Here is a 15,390-nt window from a genome sequence, read left to right on the forward strand (position 1 = left end):
TGATTATCCTTAGTGTCCTGTGCAGTTTTTCTCTCGAAGCTGGCCTTAGACGATTTTATGAGTGCCCGTAGTTTTTTGCTAATACTGATCAGAGATGCCTTCCCTTTTTGGGATTTTGCTCTATCATGTAGTAGCTTCCTCCTTCTATTGTATAGTTTGTTTATGGCTGGGGTCCACCAGACAGGACGTCTGCCTTTGGAGGATTGGGTCTTGGTTTTATTTGGGATTGCATGATCCATGCATTCTTGAAGGTGTTCATAGAATGTGTTTATAAAGGATTCTGCGGTCTGAGATGTATTTTCCACAGGCCCGGGGGCTTTGAAGGATTCCACCTCGGTTTTGAGGAGTGTGAAATTTGCTTTAGAGAAGTTTTTCACTGTGGTTTTCTGGGCAGGGGGTGGGGTCGGGATGTGAATATCCAGTGAGATTAGTTTATGGTCTGATCTTACCAATGAGGGATACACTTCTGGTCTGGAGCATAGAGTCCCCATGTTGGTGATGATCAGGTCCAGTATGTTTTCCCCTCTTGTGGGAGTGGTAACAAGTTGTTCCATAGCATTTGAGTTTATAAATTCTAGGAACCTTTGGGCTAGGGTGTTGGAGCAAGAGTAATGCTCCCAGTCTATGTTTGGGTAGTTGAAGTCGCCCAATATAATGGTGTTTGGAGAGACCTTCATATTTTCCAGTTTTCTCAGGAAGGCCGAGTGGAGTTCCTGGGTTTGGGAGGGTGGTCTGTAGCAGGCTATAAACTGGAAGGCAGTTTGACCCACTGTTAATTGCACATGGATAGTCTCTGATGCTTCGTGCTGTGCCACCAACCTGGAGGTGTGGGTATCTTTGACGAAAATCGATACTCCCCCTCCTTTTGTGGTTCGGTCCAAGTTTTGGGGCCGAAAAGCATGGTATGAGGTATAACCTTGTAGTGCTGGGGTGCTCTCAGGAGCCTTGAACCAGGTTTCTGTTACTGCACAGATATCGATGTTCTCCATGCTAAGGAGAGTTTCGAGTGCATGCATCTTGAGGTTTAGACTTCTTGCGTTGAGTAGCACTATTAGTTTCTTATCTCTTGTGATACCTATGGAGGTGGGTTTGTCTTTTGAGCCTTGCCTAAAAAAGGCACTATGGGGGCAGCAAGAGCCTTTGCCAATATCCGAAAGCCCAGGGGTGATAGGTGCAAGCCGTCCCTAGTGAAGCATCATGGCTTGTCGAGCATGTCATCCCAGGCTGACAGGCATTGGATCCTCTTTGAATGACACCAATACTTAAGCCAATTGTTGAAATTGATCATCTTGTCTTCATATTGTGGCATCATTCTTGGTGAGGGTAAGATGCTACTCAAGGTCAAGGTCATACCGGCCTGGGCTACATGCTCAGAGAGCTCCTCTATGTCTCTTTTCATGTAGTCCAGGGAGGTACGTCTCAGGTCATTCACGCCAGCATGGACAATGACCGAGTCATATTTGTACTTGCCTTGGAGTGACCTGAGTGCTTGTGTTATGTGGCAGATCCTAGCGCCCGACAGGCAGCTCACCGTGACCTTCTCCTTGTTCAGCCTGGTGAGCGGGACATCAGTGTGCCTGACGATAGAGTCACCTATTACAAGTGTATCAGGTGTGTTGTTTAGCATAAAGGGCTGTGACTGTTTGGCACACTGGCTTTGTGTGCTATGTGTTGCACATGTTTTGTTTTGGGGTAGCGGTTGCTTGGGTGTCTGCTTTGGAGGTCTCTGCTGCTTAGGCAGATTTTTATTTAGAGCCTCCGAATATGTTTTTGTGTGTTTATGTGTTTGGTTTGCTGTCATAGTAGGTCTATGTGAGACTGGAATTGTAGTGAGTGTGGTTTCCTTTTCCTCCTGACTGGTTACGCCAGTACTGAGTTGAGAGAGCTTAGCCTCCAGTTTGGCTATATGGTTGCATATCTCACATGTGTTGGAATTTGTTGGGAGGAGGAGAGGGTTGTCTGTGTACATGAGGCAGTTGTAACATTGCCTCAAGATTCCCAGATTCACCAGCTGGACCGGAGAGGAGATTGACAACTGACCTTTGGACATGCTAGAATAGTATTGGGAATTCCTTTATAATTGAAAAAAGGGCCAATGGGGAACAAGGTACTCAAGGGGAGTTTATGAGGGTGTAGTGCTTTTAATTTTTTAGTGCTGACTTATATAATTGCTTTAGTGAGCAAGTGCCAGGTAACTTAAATGCAATGTGCTACAGGTCTGAAATGCAAAAACGACAAACAGTAACTTTCATTCAAGTGAAACAAGGAAATAAGTACAGTAAGCAATGCAGATATCACTAGGGATCCACAGAAGCGCTGAAAAGCCGCGTTTTAGGTGGAATTAGCATTTCAGGGAAATATCAAGCAAAAAAACAACAAGCATACAAACAAAGCTAGATTCAGCAGGCCTGGATCTAGTCTATGCTACAGCAAACAAGGTGTACCAATTTCAGTAAGAAACAGTTCAAATATGCAGGCACTATAAGCCTTTAACCAGAAATTCCCAGCTCAGAAGGGCAGAGTCCAGCCTCTCCTCCCACAAGAGTGCAGACCACGAACCTTCTTAATGTAAAATAACTGTCAGTCAAACATAAACATACTAGTACTCTAAACAATAATTCATTATAGTGGAATTGCAAAACCAATAAACTATTCAAATGGAAAAAGCAATATTGTACCACTTTCCGATGTAGTCCTAACTCAATAAACAAATCCTGCTCAAACAAATTCATGAAACATCATACTAAACTACTCAAATCTTCAAGATCAAGCTTGACTACATTAGCATGTAAAAGAGAGGGCAACAAGTTAATCTTCAAACTATGTCAGAAGGTTAAAGATAAAGAGTCGTAGCAGACTTTCAATAAAAATATAGTAATGTATGATCGTGAATTAATAGCAGCTACTCTAGGAGACAAATCTGGCTATAAAGAAAATCTAAGGCTCTAGGTTTTGCAGCGTTACTTGCTAAAAATGATCTCTCTCCCATCATAAATAAAATGAGCATCATGGAATTAGGAAACACTTAGAACAAGTTCATGGAGCTGGCAATATTTCCAGTACTTTCCTACATAATATAATAAGCAGCATCTTAACCCCCCTTTGTAACATTAATAACACATTTGTTACAGTCAGTCAAGTTTTGAAAATCTGGCATAAAGTTGTAGTGGTTCACATACATAAGGTGATACAGTAGCAGACCCAAACAATTGCAGTCTGTTCATTCTTAACTTTCATTCTCTGCAGTCTTAGAGAATGGAGAATATTTTGTTTATCCTGAAAGACATTGGTGATGTTATATTAACAGACTCTAAACAAAGAGGATTATTGTTGCTTGTCTAGTCAGGATGTAATAGACAAGTCTTTATGGATTCTGTTCAAGCAGCATTATTATGTACAAACACATCAGGATTGAGGCTTAATAACTTTAAAAAGCAACAGGAACTCATGGCCAGGCAGGACAACAGAGCCGATTCTTGAATTAACACAGCAAAGTGTTGAATAGCTAGTTTAGGCAGTTTAACAGCATCCACCAAAATAAGGTGACTCCACAGCAGTATTCAACAGTAAAAGCTTTAATCTTCAGCAGCAGCAAACAAATATGTTAAGCGCTTTCACCCAGATCCACCAGGCTTCATCAGAACAATACTCATAACAGCACAGGTTACTTAAATACAATCACTGATAAAATTCAGTTAATTAACCCAATTAAGTATCACATGTTTTAAAGGGACAAACAATTCTACCTGCTAAGCAATAAATATATCCTACTATACTGTTTTGCTGAAAATTCATATAGCATGAAGGTATGCAAAAATATGTATATGCAAATATTAAAAAAGCTTCCTATAACAACAATCTAATAAATATAAGTGTATATTACTAAAACAAATAATCATTGTTCAACACTCACTAGAACAAATCTCCCTTGTCACAATTTAGCTGCTCTGAGCCTCAGTACACTATTAATACTTATACATTCATTCAAACCGGGGCTCTTCCTGAGTCCAACCTGAGTTGCCAGAAAAGCTCCCTGTACTCAGGCTTGGCCTCCCAGCAACCACCCCGGGTATCAACCACTACTTGTTCAAGCACAAAAAATTTTAGTTTCATGTCAGTACATGTCCTAGAATGTTTGTATAGGGCACTGGATTCTCTTGCCCTAGAAATGTCGTACATGTGTTCATATACTCTCTTCCTTAAAACCCTCTTAGTTTTTCCTATGTAAAAACTGCTACTGGTTTCACATACTACTAGATAAACTACTCCTTTGGTGTTAGAATTATGGGAGCCCTTGGAATCCACATATTTCCTAGATGGTATATACACCTCCATCTTGTTAGACATGTAACTATATTGTTTGCAATACCCACATCCATAAGTCCCCAGTATCTTTTCCTTACTAAAATTCTTTTTTCCTTCCTTTAATTCAAATAGTTCCTTCAGGTTGGTATCCCTTCTCCTAACAAAAATAGGTTTATCTGGGAGATAGTTTTTGGTGTCATCATTAACCTTTAAAATAGCAGTGTTTTTTCACAATGTCTTCTACCTGAATGGAAGTAGTGGAATAAGTATGTATAAATGCACAATGATGGTTTTTATCAACCTTCTTAGCCTGCTCCTTGGTCATTCTACCCAGTCCCAAGAGTGGATAATAAAGTGTAGCATGATCTCTAATAACGTCCTTGGCCAAAATATCCAAAAGGGCTCTGGGATAACCTCTCTCAAGAAACAAGAGTAGTCAGAAATTCAACTTCCTCCAAAAACATCCCATTACCTGTGGTCATTTTAGAGGCCCTGATATATTGTCCTTTAACTATCCCCTTCTTTTGATAAAACAGATGCCCGTTGTTAAAATGAAGGTAGGAATTGGAAAAGGTACTTTGTCTAAACAATTTAAAATGAAAACACTGATTACTGTAATCCTTGTATAATGTAACATCAAGATAATCAATCCTAACATTAGACAGGGAGTGGGTGAATTTTAGAAATCCAGATGTACTGTTAATGTAAACCAGGAACTCCTGTAGGGATTCTTCCGATCCCAACCAAAAGAGACAGATGTCATCAAGGTAATGGGTATAGAAGGAAATAAATTTATTCCATTCTGTGTCAAAAATATATTTCTTCTCCCAATAATAAAGGACACAGTTAGCATAAAGGGGGGCGCAGAAAGCCCCCATGGCCACCCCTTTATTTTGCTTGTAGAATTCTCCATTAAAATGTACAAAATTATTATTCAGTACAGTATCCATAAACTCCAAGATCAAATTAATCATATTACCATTTAGATATCTCCAAGATCACCTCACTAAACCATTCCATACCCTTGTTGTTTGGGAGTGGGATACTAGGAAATAGTTCCACCACATCAATAGTGACCAGTAGACCATCTTTACCAAACTTGTCATTAGTAATGTTCTTCAAAGAAATCCCACGAATCCTTAGTAACGTGAGTTAGAGAGAATACAAATTCTTTCAGTTGGTAATCAATAAATATGGCCAGGGGCTCCGTAATAGAACCCCCTCCTGCAACAATAGGCCTAAATTTCAAATTCTCAATTCTCTTATGTGTTTTGGGTATCCCAAAAATACTAGGGATTCTTGGATTCTCCACATGCAGGTAGTTATACAGTTTCTCATTGATAGTACCCTGTAATAAATGGTCAAAAAGAAAATAATTGATCTTGGAATAGGCAATATTGATCTCGTTTTTAGAAACAACTGTATATCGTTCCTCATTGTTCAAAATTTTGTACATACCTGTCTTATAGTCCATGGAATACATTAAAACCACCCCACCCCCTTATCAGGTTTCATAACTCTACAATGATTAATTTTGAGTTGGTTCAAAAGATACCATTCACTTTCTTTAACATTGTTAACATGGTCATTTTTCAAATTTAAATTCCTTATATCTTTTTCCACCATTTCCTCAAATATTCTTAAAGTGGGATTAAGTGGGGGATTAAAAGCACTTTTTCTGGAGAGTTCAGTCTTGTTATATTCCTGCCCCTTAAATAATAATTTTAAATTCAGTTGCCTGATAAACAACTTCAGGTCTACCAACGTCTTGACTAAAAATCCAGATCTGGACAGGACAAATTGGAAACCTTTTGTGAACAAATCGAAATGCCCACACGTTATCTCAATATCTATAAAATTAAAAATGTTAAAGTTACCACAGGTACATGTCCTACCCTCAAAGGTCATAGTAACAGCATTGTTAACCTGTGCTAATTCTACCACCTGCATATGTTTTGGTGACTCACCTTCACATGTGTCATTGAGAGGAAAATAACCTGAACCTGAAACTTCACAAGGTACATGGTTTGTTTGGAGTTGTAAATCCAACCCCTCTCTCTGAATCCCCCCCTCCCCCGGCAGTAGTAGGATAAATTGTGTCCTATATGTCCTTTTTTCTGACATAACCTTTAGCTTCTCCTCAGGGGGGTAGATCTAAAGGGTGGTCAGTGTTATTATTCTCATTAGTATTCACTTCAGCATCCTCCACGTACTCACTGTTAACAAATTCAGAATCATATTTGTTATGTGTATCTTTTGGGGTGGAGGGTAGGCCCTACCTTTATATTCAATCAAATCACATTGTAACTTTTTGATTTTCCTGTTAAGGACCTTATCACAATATAAATCAATATCCCTAAACACACTGTCATACTTAGTCTTCTCAGTATGAAACAAACAATCCACAGTAATTCTGTTATGTAATTCATTCACCTCTTTCAATAACACTTCTCTTTGCATTTCATAGTCTTTTATCATCAGTTTAAGCATGCCAGTACCCATGTTATTAAACAACTTTAACAATTGTTTGTACAACCAACTGTCTACAGAAGTATTATTGGGGTATTTAAATATTTGAAGTCCCTTTGGGACCCTGTTCACAGCCACACACTCATTTAAATAATCAGTTTCCATCTGTATGTGTTTTAAATCAACCAGTTTCTTTTTAAAAGTTTTTAGTGAATCCATGAAAGTCTCATTGCTTTCCTGTACACTGTCAATAAAAATAAAATGCCTGCCTGGAGTGGTAGGTGTTCATTCTATCGTCAGCAGTTCCAACAGTAGTCTATCCTCCTCCCTCTGCAGAGGCAGTCAACGTTCTAGTTGTGCGTGCCGTACACCCGTTTCCAGATCTGTTGAATTGTAGCTTAATAACTTTAACTTAGGTAACTTATATACAGCTAGCTATTACATTCATACATGCTCACTCTCAGGCTGCACTCTCAAAATGGTACTGGGTATAACACATGCTTGCTATTTATATATGCATGTTCAGTCCTTGATATGCTTCTTAAAGATACAGCACACACACTCTGTTCTACATCCTCCCTCTTTGAGAAATGGATCATGCAATGCTGATATCAGTTGACATGCAAACAATACCAGTAGTTCTTTGTCATACAGTTACACAGAACTAGATACATATATACAATTATGTCCAGGTCGCTGTGCATTTCACACTAGGTCTGGAAATATGACCAAATCCTGTGACATAAAAATGGGACTGTCTCTGCTGAATGTTCAACCTTAGGGACATCAGGAACATCATCAGGAATGGAAGTAGAAGTTAAGACATGTTCTGGAACAGGAACATTGTCTGGATTGCTCTGAGATCTAGAGTCTGTGTCACAGGAAAAATGCTCCGATATTCATTCTGGTACAGGAAGATGTTTGCTATTTCTCCTGCACTCCACATCTTCAGATTCTATGAAGAAGGATCTTGGCTAGGTACATATACCTGTTACTTGACCAATCTGGTCAAAACCTTTTGACGTTTGTATCCTCACTCTCTCCTTTTTTCAAAGGATGAAGAAATTGGCTCAATTTATCATAACTGGACTTCTGGGAAGAACGCTTCCTGAATAATTGGGCTCTGATGGTTCTGTTGTTCTTAGCTTTAGGCCTCAATAAACTGGAACTAATAGGCAGTGTTGTTCTGGTTTGCCTGGATAGAAGTCTCTGAGCAGGTGAGCCAAGTATATCATCGTGCGGTATGTTTCTGAGATTAAGTAAATTCAAAAAGACATCAGTATTATCATGCTTTGACCTTTCAAGTAAATGTTTTGCACTCTGCACTGGACATTCAGCTAGACCATTTGACTGTGGATATTCAAGACTGCTAGTAACATGAACAAAATCCCATTCTCTTGCAAATTTCTGAAAAACTGACTAGTAAATGGAGTACCATTGTCAGAAATAACTTTGTGTCTACTACCATGGACTGTGAAATCACATTTCAACTTAGTAATAATAGCAGTGGACATTAGACTAGATAGTAAATCAATATTAAACCAGTTCGAATAAGAGCCTACCAATACTAAGTAATGCTGATTGTTCGCTTGAACATGACAGTGGCTACTGTTGACCAAGGTAGTTCATGAACTTGATTTAGCTGAAGTGGTTCTCTTTGCAAGTCTAGTTTAGTACTATTGTATACTGAACAAGAAGAAAGTACTTTATCAATGTCTTTTACTAGTGAATGCCAAAACACTAGTTCTCTCACCCTTCTTTTGGTAAATTCGGAACCTGGGTGACCACGATACAAAATCTGGATATATTCATGTTGCAAGGAAGCAGGGACAGCAATTTTAGGACCTTTTCAAATAATGCCATCTTCCATCAACATCTCATCTTTGTAAGGAAAATAAGTTTGCACTTCAGGTGGTACACTTGATTGCTTTGACAGCCATCCAACATTAATGTAGTGGTTGAGCTTTTGCAAAATTGGATCAGTCTTTGTATGATGTCTCAGCTCATCAAGTCTCATGGTAGAAAAATTACACACTTCCATTATGTCAAATTCAAAATTCTCTATGTCAAGCTGTTCTGCTGTATTTTTGGATGATCTGGATAAGGTATCAACCAGATAAAGAAGTCTGACTTTTGTATAGACTATTTTGAAGTTGTACTTTTGCAATTTGAGCATCATTCTCTGTAATCTCGCTGGAGTGGAACGCATAGGCTTCTTTAGGATAGTAACTAGAGGTTGGTGATCAGTTTCAATCTGAATAGCTCGACCATAGATATAATCATAGGTTGACAGGTAGGTAATAGGCTATTGGCCCTAGGGCCTATACAAACCTAGCCAAAAAGGTACCCTGGCTTACACCACCCAAGAAAATTATTTTCTTGTGCCCCTGTCAAGCAGAACCACAGAAGTGATCCCTGGGGTGAATTTCCTATTACCCATCCAATCATCAAGATTTTTCTTGAAGAGTGCTAATGAGGAGCTCTGTTTGACATAGATAGGTAGTCTATTCATAGGTTCATAGATTAGTACTAAGCTAACTGCCCTTGCAAGCCATTTTAAGCCTAGCCAATTATCCCTTGTGAGACTCAAACCCTGCACCTTGTGTTTGCAAGGCAAACACTTTAACCATTAGGCCACCCTCCCAACCCTTCCAGATTCCCATATTCCAGAGTATGGGAAGTCTCTGGGACAGGAATCTATCCCTCCAGCATGTTCTGTTTATTATGGTGACAAGGTTTAGGTCCCTAGAGCGTGCAGCTCGGAGGGATTGGGATTTCTTTAAGTGGAGCATGTCCAACAGCTCTGGGTTTGACATAGCTTTGTATGTTAGGCAGAGATCGCCTCTGAGTAGGCGATATGCGATGGAGTAAAGCTGGAGTTTTTTGAGACGGTCTGCATAGAACATCTGTTTGAGGCCAGTAATCCTCTTTGTGAGGTATTTCTGTGGCCTTTCCAGTTGTTGTAGATGCCTTGTGAGGTACATAACAAAAGCGGCATTGTACTCTATAATGGGTCTAATGAGTGATGAGTAGAGGGGAACATATGACCTCTTTTTTTCTGGATGAGAAACCTTTTGTGATGAGGTGTGCCATGTAGAAGGATTTCCTGACCACTGTGGCGATGTGATTATCAAAGGAGAGACTACTGTCCACCTGTGTCCCAAGGTCTCTTATCACACTTTCGGTGTTAAGTAGACTACCACCTATGTGGTAGCTCATGGGTACAGAGTTTTTACCAAAGGGGATGACAATGCACTTTTTGGCATTGAGCTTGAGACCATGTCTTCCAAACCAGGCATCTGTCTCAGTGAGGCCCTTTTATAGAATGTCCACATCATTAGGAGTTTTGTTTATGGCTCCTAGTTTGCAGTCATCTGCGAATTTAGTTAGCCAAAGACCTTCTGTGTTAGCCTGTACTTCAGAGAAGTAGATACCAAACAGGAGAGGACCCAGGACTGTACCCTGTGGTACTCCACTTGTCACTGGTCTGAAGTTTGATTTGGAGTCTGCTACTTTCACAGTGTGGGTTCTGTCATTAAGCCAGTTGGCAACCCATCTTGTGACATAGGGATTTATACCTAGTTTAGTGAGTTTATCTATAATTCCAGAGTGGGGGATGGTGTTGAACGCCTTGGCGAGATTTAGATAGGTTGTGTGAACCACCTTACCCTCATCTACGGCTTTGGTGACTACTTCAAAGAAGTCTATCAGGCTTAGGAGACATGGTCTGCCTTTTACAAACCCATACTGTGTGGGGTCCAGAGTTTGGAGATCTCCAATGTCTTTGTTTATGAGTTCCATGATGATACGTTCCATGGCCTTGCAGATGAGGCTCGTCAGGCTAATGGGGCGGTAGTTCCCAGGGTCTGTTGTGGCCCCCCTTTGTGGAGTAGGATAACTGTCGCGGTGCACCATTCAATGGGCACAAAGCCTGAGGTGAGGCTATGATTGAACATGGTACTTAAGTGGGGTGCCAGTTCATTCTGTAGTTCATGTAGAAGGCAGCCTGGGATGTTGTCAGGTCCCATGGATGCTATGTTCTTGGCTTTGGAGAGTGAGTAAACAAAAAAAAAAAAAAAAAAAAAACCATTGTAATTTTTGTCGTTTCATTTCCACGGGACCCTACATTTCTATTAGTACTTTTAACAGAACTTTGGAGGTCCCAGGTTTTGTTAATTGTGGAACCAGAGGAGTTATTTACATCGCCCAGTGCTCCTCTTGTGACGCCTTTTACATTGGGATGACCACCAGGGAATTAAGAGTTCGGGTAAGGGAGCACATTTATAGTATTAAGTCCAGGGACGAAAGGAATGCCCTGTTTAAGCATTCACTGATTTGTTTACCCTTTAAAAAATTTTTATTTTCTATTTTAGAAGTGGGGAGGAAGGACATGAGAGAAGGGGATTTTAAGAATTTTCTCTTACAAAGAGAATCCTACTGGCAAATAAAACTGAAGTCAGACATTCCCCCTGGACTAAATGAGACTATCAATATTAAATGTTATTTGAATCAACGTAGGTTAAATGTAAACAAAACAGGACATTTAATATTTTCTCATTTTTATTAGATTTTTATGAACAGTTAAGCTTATATAGGAGATTTGAAGTAATATATTTGATTTGTACTAATTTTGGTCTTAATTGTTTTATTAATCACATGACTATTTTATGGTATTTAAGAGGTCAGTTGTCCTAATGTTATTATTCTGATGAAGTTTTTGTACGAAAGCGGCTAATTAAACAGTATATGCTATTTCTCTAGTGGTATTGTGTATTGTGTTCAGCAATTTCATCTTGGTTTCCTGCCTTCCTGGACGTGCTTATTTTATTTGGAGAGTGAGGTTTTTACCTGTGCAGCCGTGATTACAGGAACTTTGCATTCTTCCGGTATAAAGATGGGCCCTTTAGGGGGTGAGAGGGGGGTAAAGTTAGCACTGAACCTATCTGCCAGGATGTTGGCAATATCAGTTGGTTCTGTATATTTAGTGTCATTATGCTGTAACTCAGAGCAGATCTGAGTGTTGCCATTGAGATTTTTGACATAGCTATAGAATGTTTTGTGGTTGTCTTTAAAATCAGTGGCAATTTTGTTTTCATAACTAGCTTTGGATGATTTTATGAGGGATCTCAGCTTCTTACTGAGGCTGACCAGGGAGTTCCTCCAATCGTGGGATTTTACTCTTTTTTGCAACAGTTTTTTCTTCTGTTGTAGAGTTTGTTTATGGCAGAAGACCACCAGATTGGCTTCCTTTTTTTGGAGGATAGCATCTTGGTTCTGTTAGGGATAGCACGATCCATGCACTTGTGTAAGTGCTTATAAAATGCATTTGTGTAGGATTCAACAGTCATACCTCTATTGTCCATCTGCATGGGTGTCGTCAAGTTTGCCACTTCTGTCTTAAGAAGCGTGAAGTTGGCTTTGGAGATATTTTTTTACAGTTGTTTTCCTAATGGGGGGTGGGAGCAGGATGTGGATGTCTAGGGTGATTAACTTGTGTTGGATCTGACCAACGAGGAGCTGACCTCTGGTGTGGAACACCGGTCAACCATGTTGGTGATGACCAGGTCTAGGATATTGCTGCCCCTGGTGGGGGTGTGGATAAGTTGATCCAAGGCATTGGAATTGATGATTTCCAGAAAACATTGAGCAAAAGAGTTGGTACATGAGTAGTTTTCCCAGTAAATGGTAGGGTAGTTGAAATCACCCATTATTAGAGTGTTGGGTTGTACCTTAATATTTTCCAGTGTATCAAGAAAAGAGGAGTGGGAATCCTGGGGCATGGTGGGGGGTCTGTAGCAAGCTACAATCTGGATTGCAGTTTTGCCCAGAGTTAGTTGAACTTGGATAATCTCGGATGCATTATGCTGAGCAACTAGCTTGGAGGTGTGGATATCCTTAATGAATATGGACACGCCTCCACCTTTAGTGTTTCGGTCTGGGATTGGTGTCCGAAAGATGTGGTATGAATTATAGCCTGGTAATGCAGGGGTGCTCTCTGGAGCTTTGAACCAGGTCTCTGTCACTGCACAGATGTCAATGTTCTCCATTTTAAGGAGTGCCTCGAGTGAGTGCATTTTAAGGTTTAGACTTCTAGCATTGAGTAGCATTACCCTCAGATTTTGCTTGCTTGTACCTGTTACTGTGGTGAATTTGTCATTTGAACCTTGCCTAAAAAAGGCACTATAGGGGTGGCAAGAGCCTTTGCCAGTATCCGGAATCCCAAGGGCGACAGATGCAGGCCATCTCTGGCAAAGCAGCGTGGTCTGTCAATCATGTTATCCCAGGCAGACAGATACTGGATTCCCTTAGAATGACACCAGAAGCTTAGCCAATTGTTAAAGTAAATCATTTTGTCCTTGTACTGTCATTCTGGGTGATGGCAGGATACTACTCAGGGCTAGGGTCATACCGGCCTGGGCTACAACATCGGAGAGCTCCTCCATGTCTCTTTTCATGTAGTCCAGGGAGGTACGTCTCAGGTCATTCACACCAACATGGACAATGACAGAGTCATATTTGTACTTGTGGAGTGACCTGAGTGCATGCATTATGTGGCGGATCCTGGCACCTAACAGTCAGCTGATAGTAACGTTTTCCTTGTTTAGCCTGGTGAGTGGAACATTAGTGTGCCTGACTATAGAGTCACCTATGACTAGAGTGTTGGGTAAGTTATGCCTTATGGGCTGTAGTTGAGTGGCACACTGAGTATGTGGGCTATGTGTCATTTGGGTTGTGTTGGGGGGGGTGGAGGTTGCTTGCATTTCTGCTTTGGAGGTCTCTGTTGTTTGGGCAGATTTGTACTGAAAGCCTCTGCAAATGTAGGTGTGTGTTTTGTGCTTCTGTGTGTGTGTTTTGGTAGTGTAGGTTTTGAGGGACTATGTTATGAGTGTGGTGCGGTGCAAGTGTTTACCTTCTCCTCTTGACTCTCTAGGCCAGTCTTTGGTGAAGAGAGCTTTGCTTCCAGTTTGGCTATATAAGTGCATCTCTCACAGGTCATAGTGTTGGGTGGTAGGAGAAGAGGGTTGTCTGTGTACATGAGGCAATTGCTGCATTGTCCCAAGATGCCCAGATTCATCAGCTAGACAGGAGAAAACACTGGGAGCTGACCTTTAGACATGCCTGAATAGGTGCTTATTTATTAAGTACTAAAAACTGTTTTCCTCTAGACAAGTGAGGAAAGTTGCGTGCTGTGGTAATTTGTAAATTATTTAGTGCTTACAATGAGTTCTGAACAAGTGCTGAGATCAAAGAAACAGATGAGTGCTAAAACTAAAAAGCTGGCTAGTTGCAAGGGAAATTTTGAAGAACAGACTTTATGGCGCCAGGAATAGATTAACCCCAGTTAAGTGGGGGGGGGGCTTAGCAGCTCACAAACAGTCCTGGACACAGCAAATTCGTATCTGACCTGCCACAGGAAAGGGGGGAAACAAGCTTAGAATTTTTTTTCCAGTAAAGTGGAAATGGAGAAAGCTGGAACAGAAGTTAATTCAACGTTAAGAATCTGAGTGGGTTGGCCTTCACAAATGTTCTCTATTAGATTGAGTGAACTAATGACACTAGACTGGGAGGAGTGTCACAGATCAAATATACAGTATGGGCGGGCAACTGCAAAGCCACCAAGTATAAGAACACACAACACTAGGGAGGGTGAGTGGGAAAAATTACAGTTCCTAGCTGTAGCCACTAAATGAAAGTTTTAAACAGATCAAGGAGCAGACTCGAGAATGCTTTTAACTGTAAACAGACAAAAATGCACAGAAAAGCTCGGATAGAGCACTCACAAACAGAAAATACAACTGTCAGTATGAAAAAGCCATTTACAGTTAAGTAATGTTAAAACAGTATAAAACAGTACATAAATGCAGTGAAACAATAAAAAAAGCTTTAGAACAGTGCAAAATGTAGTAGATCAACTTTATAGCACAATTATAAGCATTTCAGAAGTGCAGTTCAGTGAAATAAGTGTAAGAAATAACTTATCCTGCTCTTGGAATCTTACGGAATTTCCACTTATGCAATGCAATCCAGAGCCTGACAATACAAGCAGAACCTTTATAAGACACAGGGTTTATATAGCAGTAAGAATGGAAGAGTTGGAAGATAAGATTACTACTCAGCCCCTGCTATTACCCAATCACTCGTACTACAGAAGGTCAGGAGGCCTTGTTACTCTCAATAATAATGAAGACAATCAGCAGAAAATGGCTGCCAGAAACACAGGAAACTCAAACAAAACTACCAGCCTAGACAACAGGCCTCCATCAAGATTATGCCACCTGAGCAGAACACAGAAACCTCACTTTAAAAGCATAGAAAGAATACCCACAAAGAGAAAATACAAGCCTCAGTATGAAAAAGCAGTTTACAATTTAGTAATTTAAATCAAAAATGCAATTATAGTAATGCACACTATTATAGTTCCTAGCTGTAGCCACTAAATTAAAGTTTTAAACAGATCAAGGAGCAGACTCGAGAATGCTTTTAACTTTAAACAGACAAAAATGCACAGAAAAGCTCAGATAGAGCACTCACAAATAGAAAATACAACTCTCAGTATGAAAAAGTAGTTTACAGTTAAGTAATGTTAAAACAGTATAAAACAGTACATAAATGCAG

Source organism: Protopterus annectens, chromosome 8.part0 (assembly GCF_019279795.1).
Source record: "Protopterus annectens isolate FY-2018-M chromosome 8.part0, PAN1.0, whole genome shotgun sequence".
Lineage (NCBI taxonomy): Eukaryota > Metazoa > Chordata > Ceratodontiformes > Protopteridae > Protopterus > Protopterus annectens.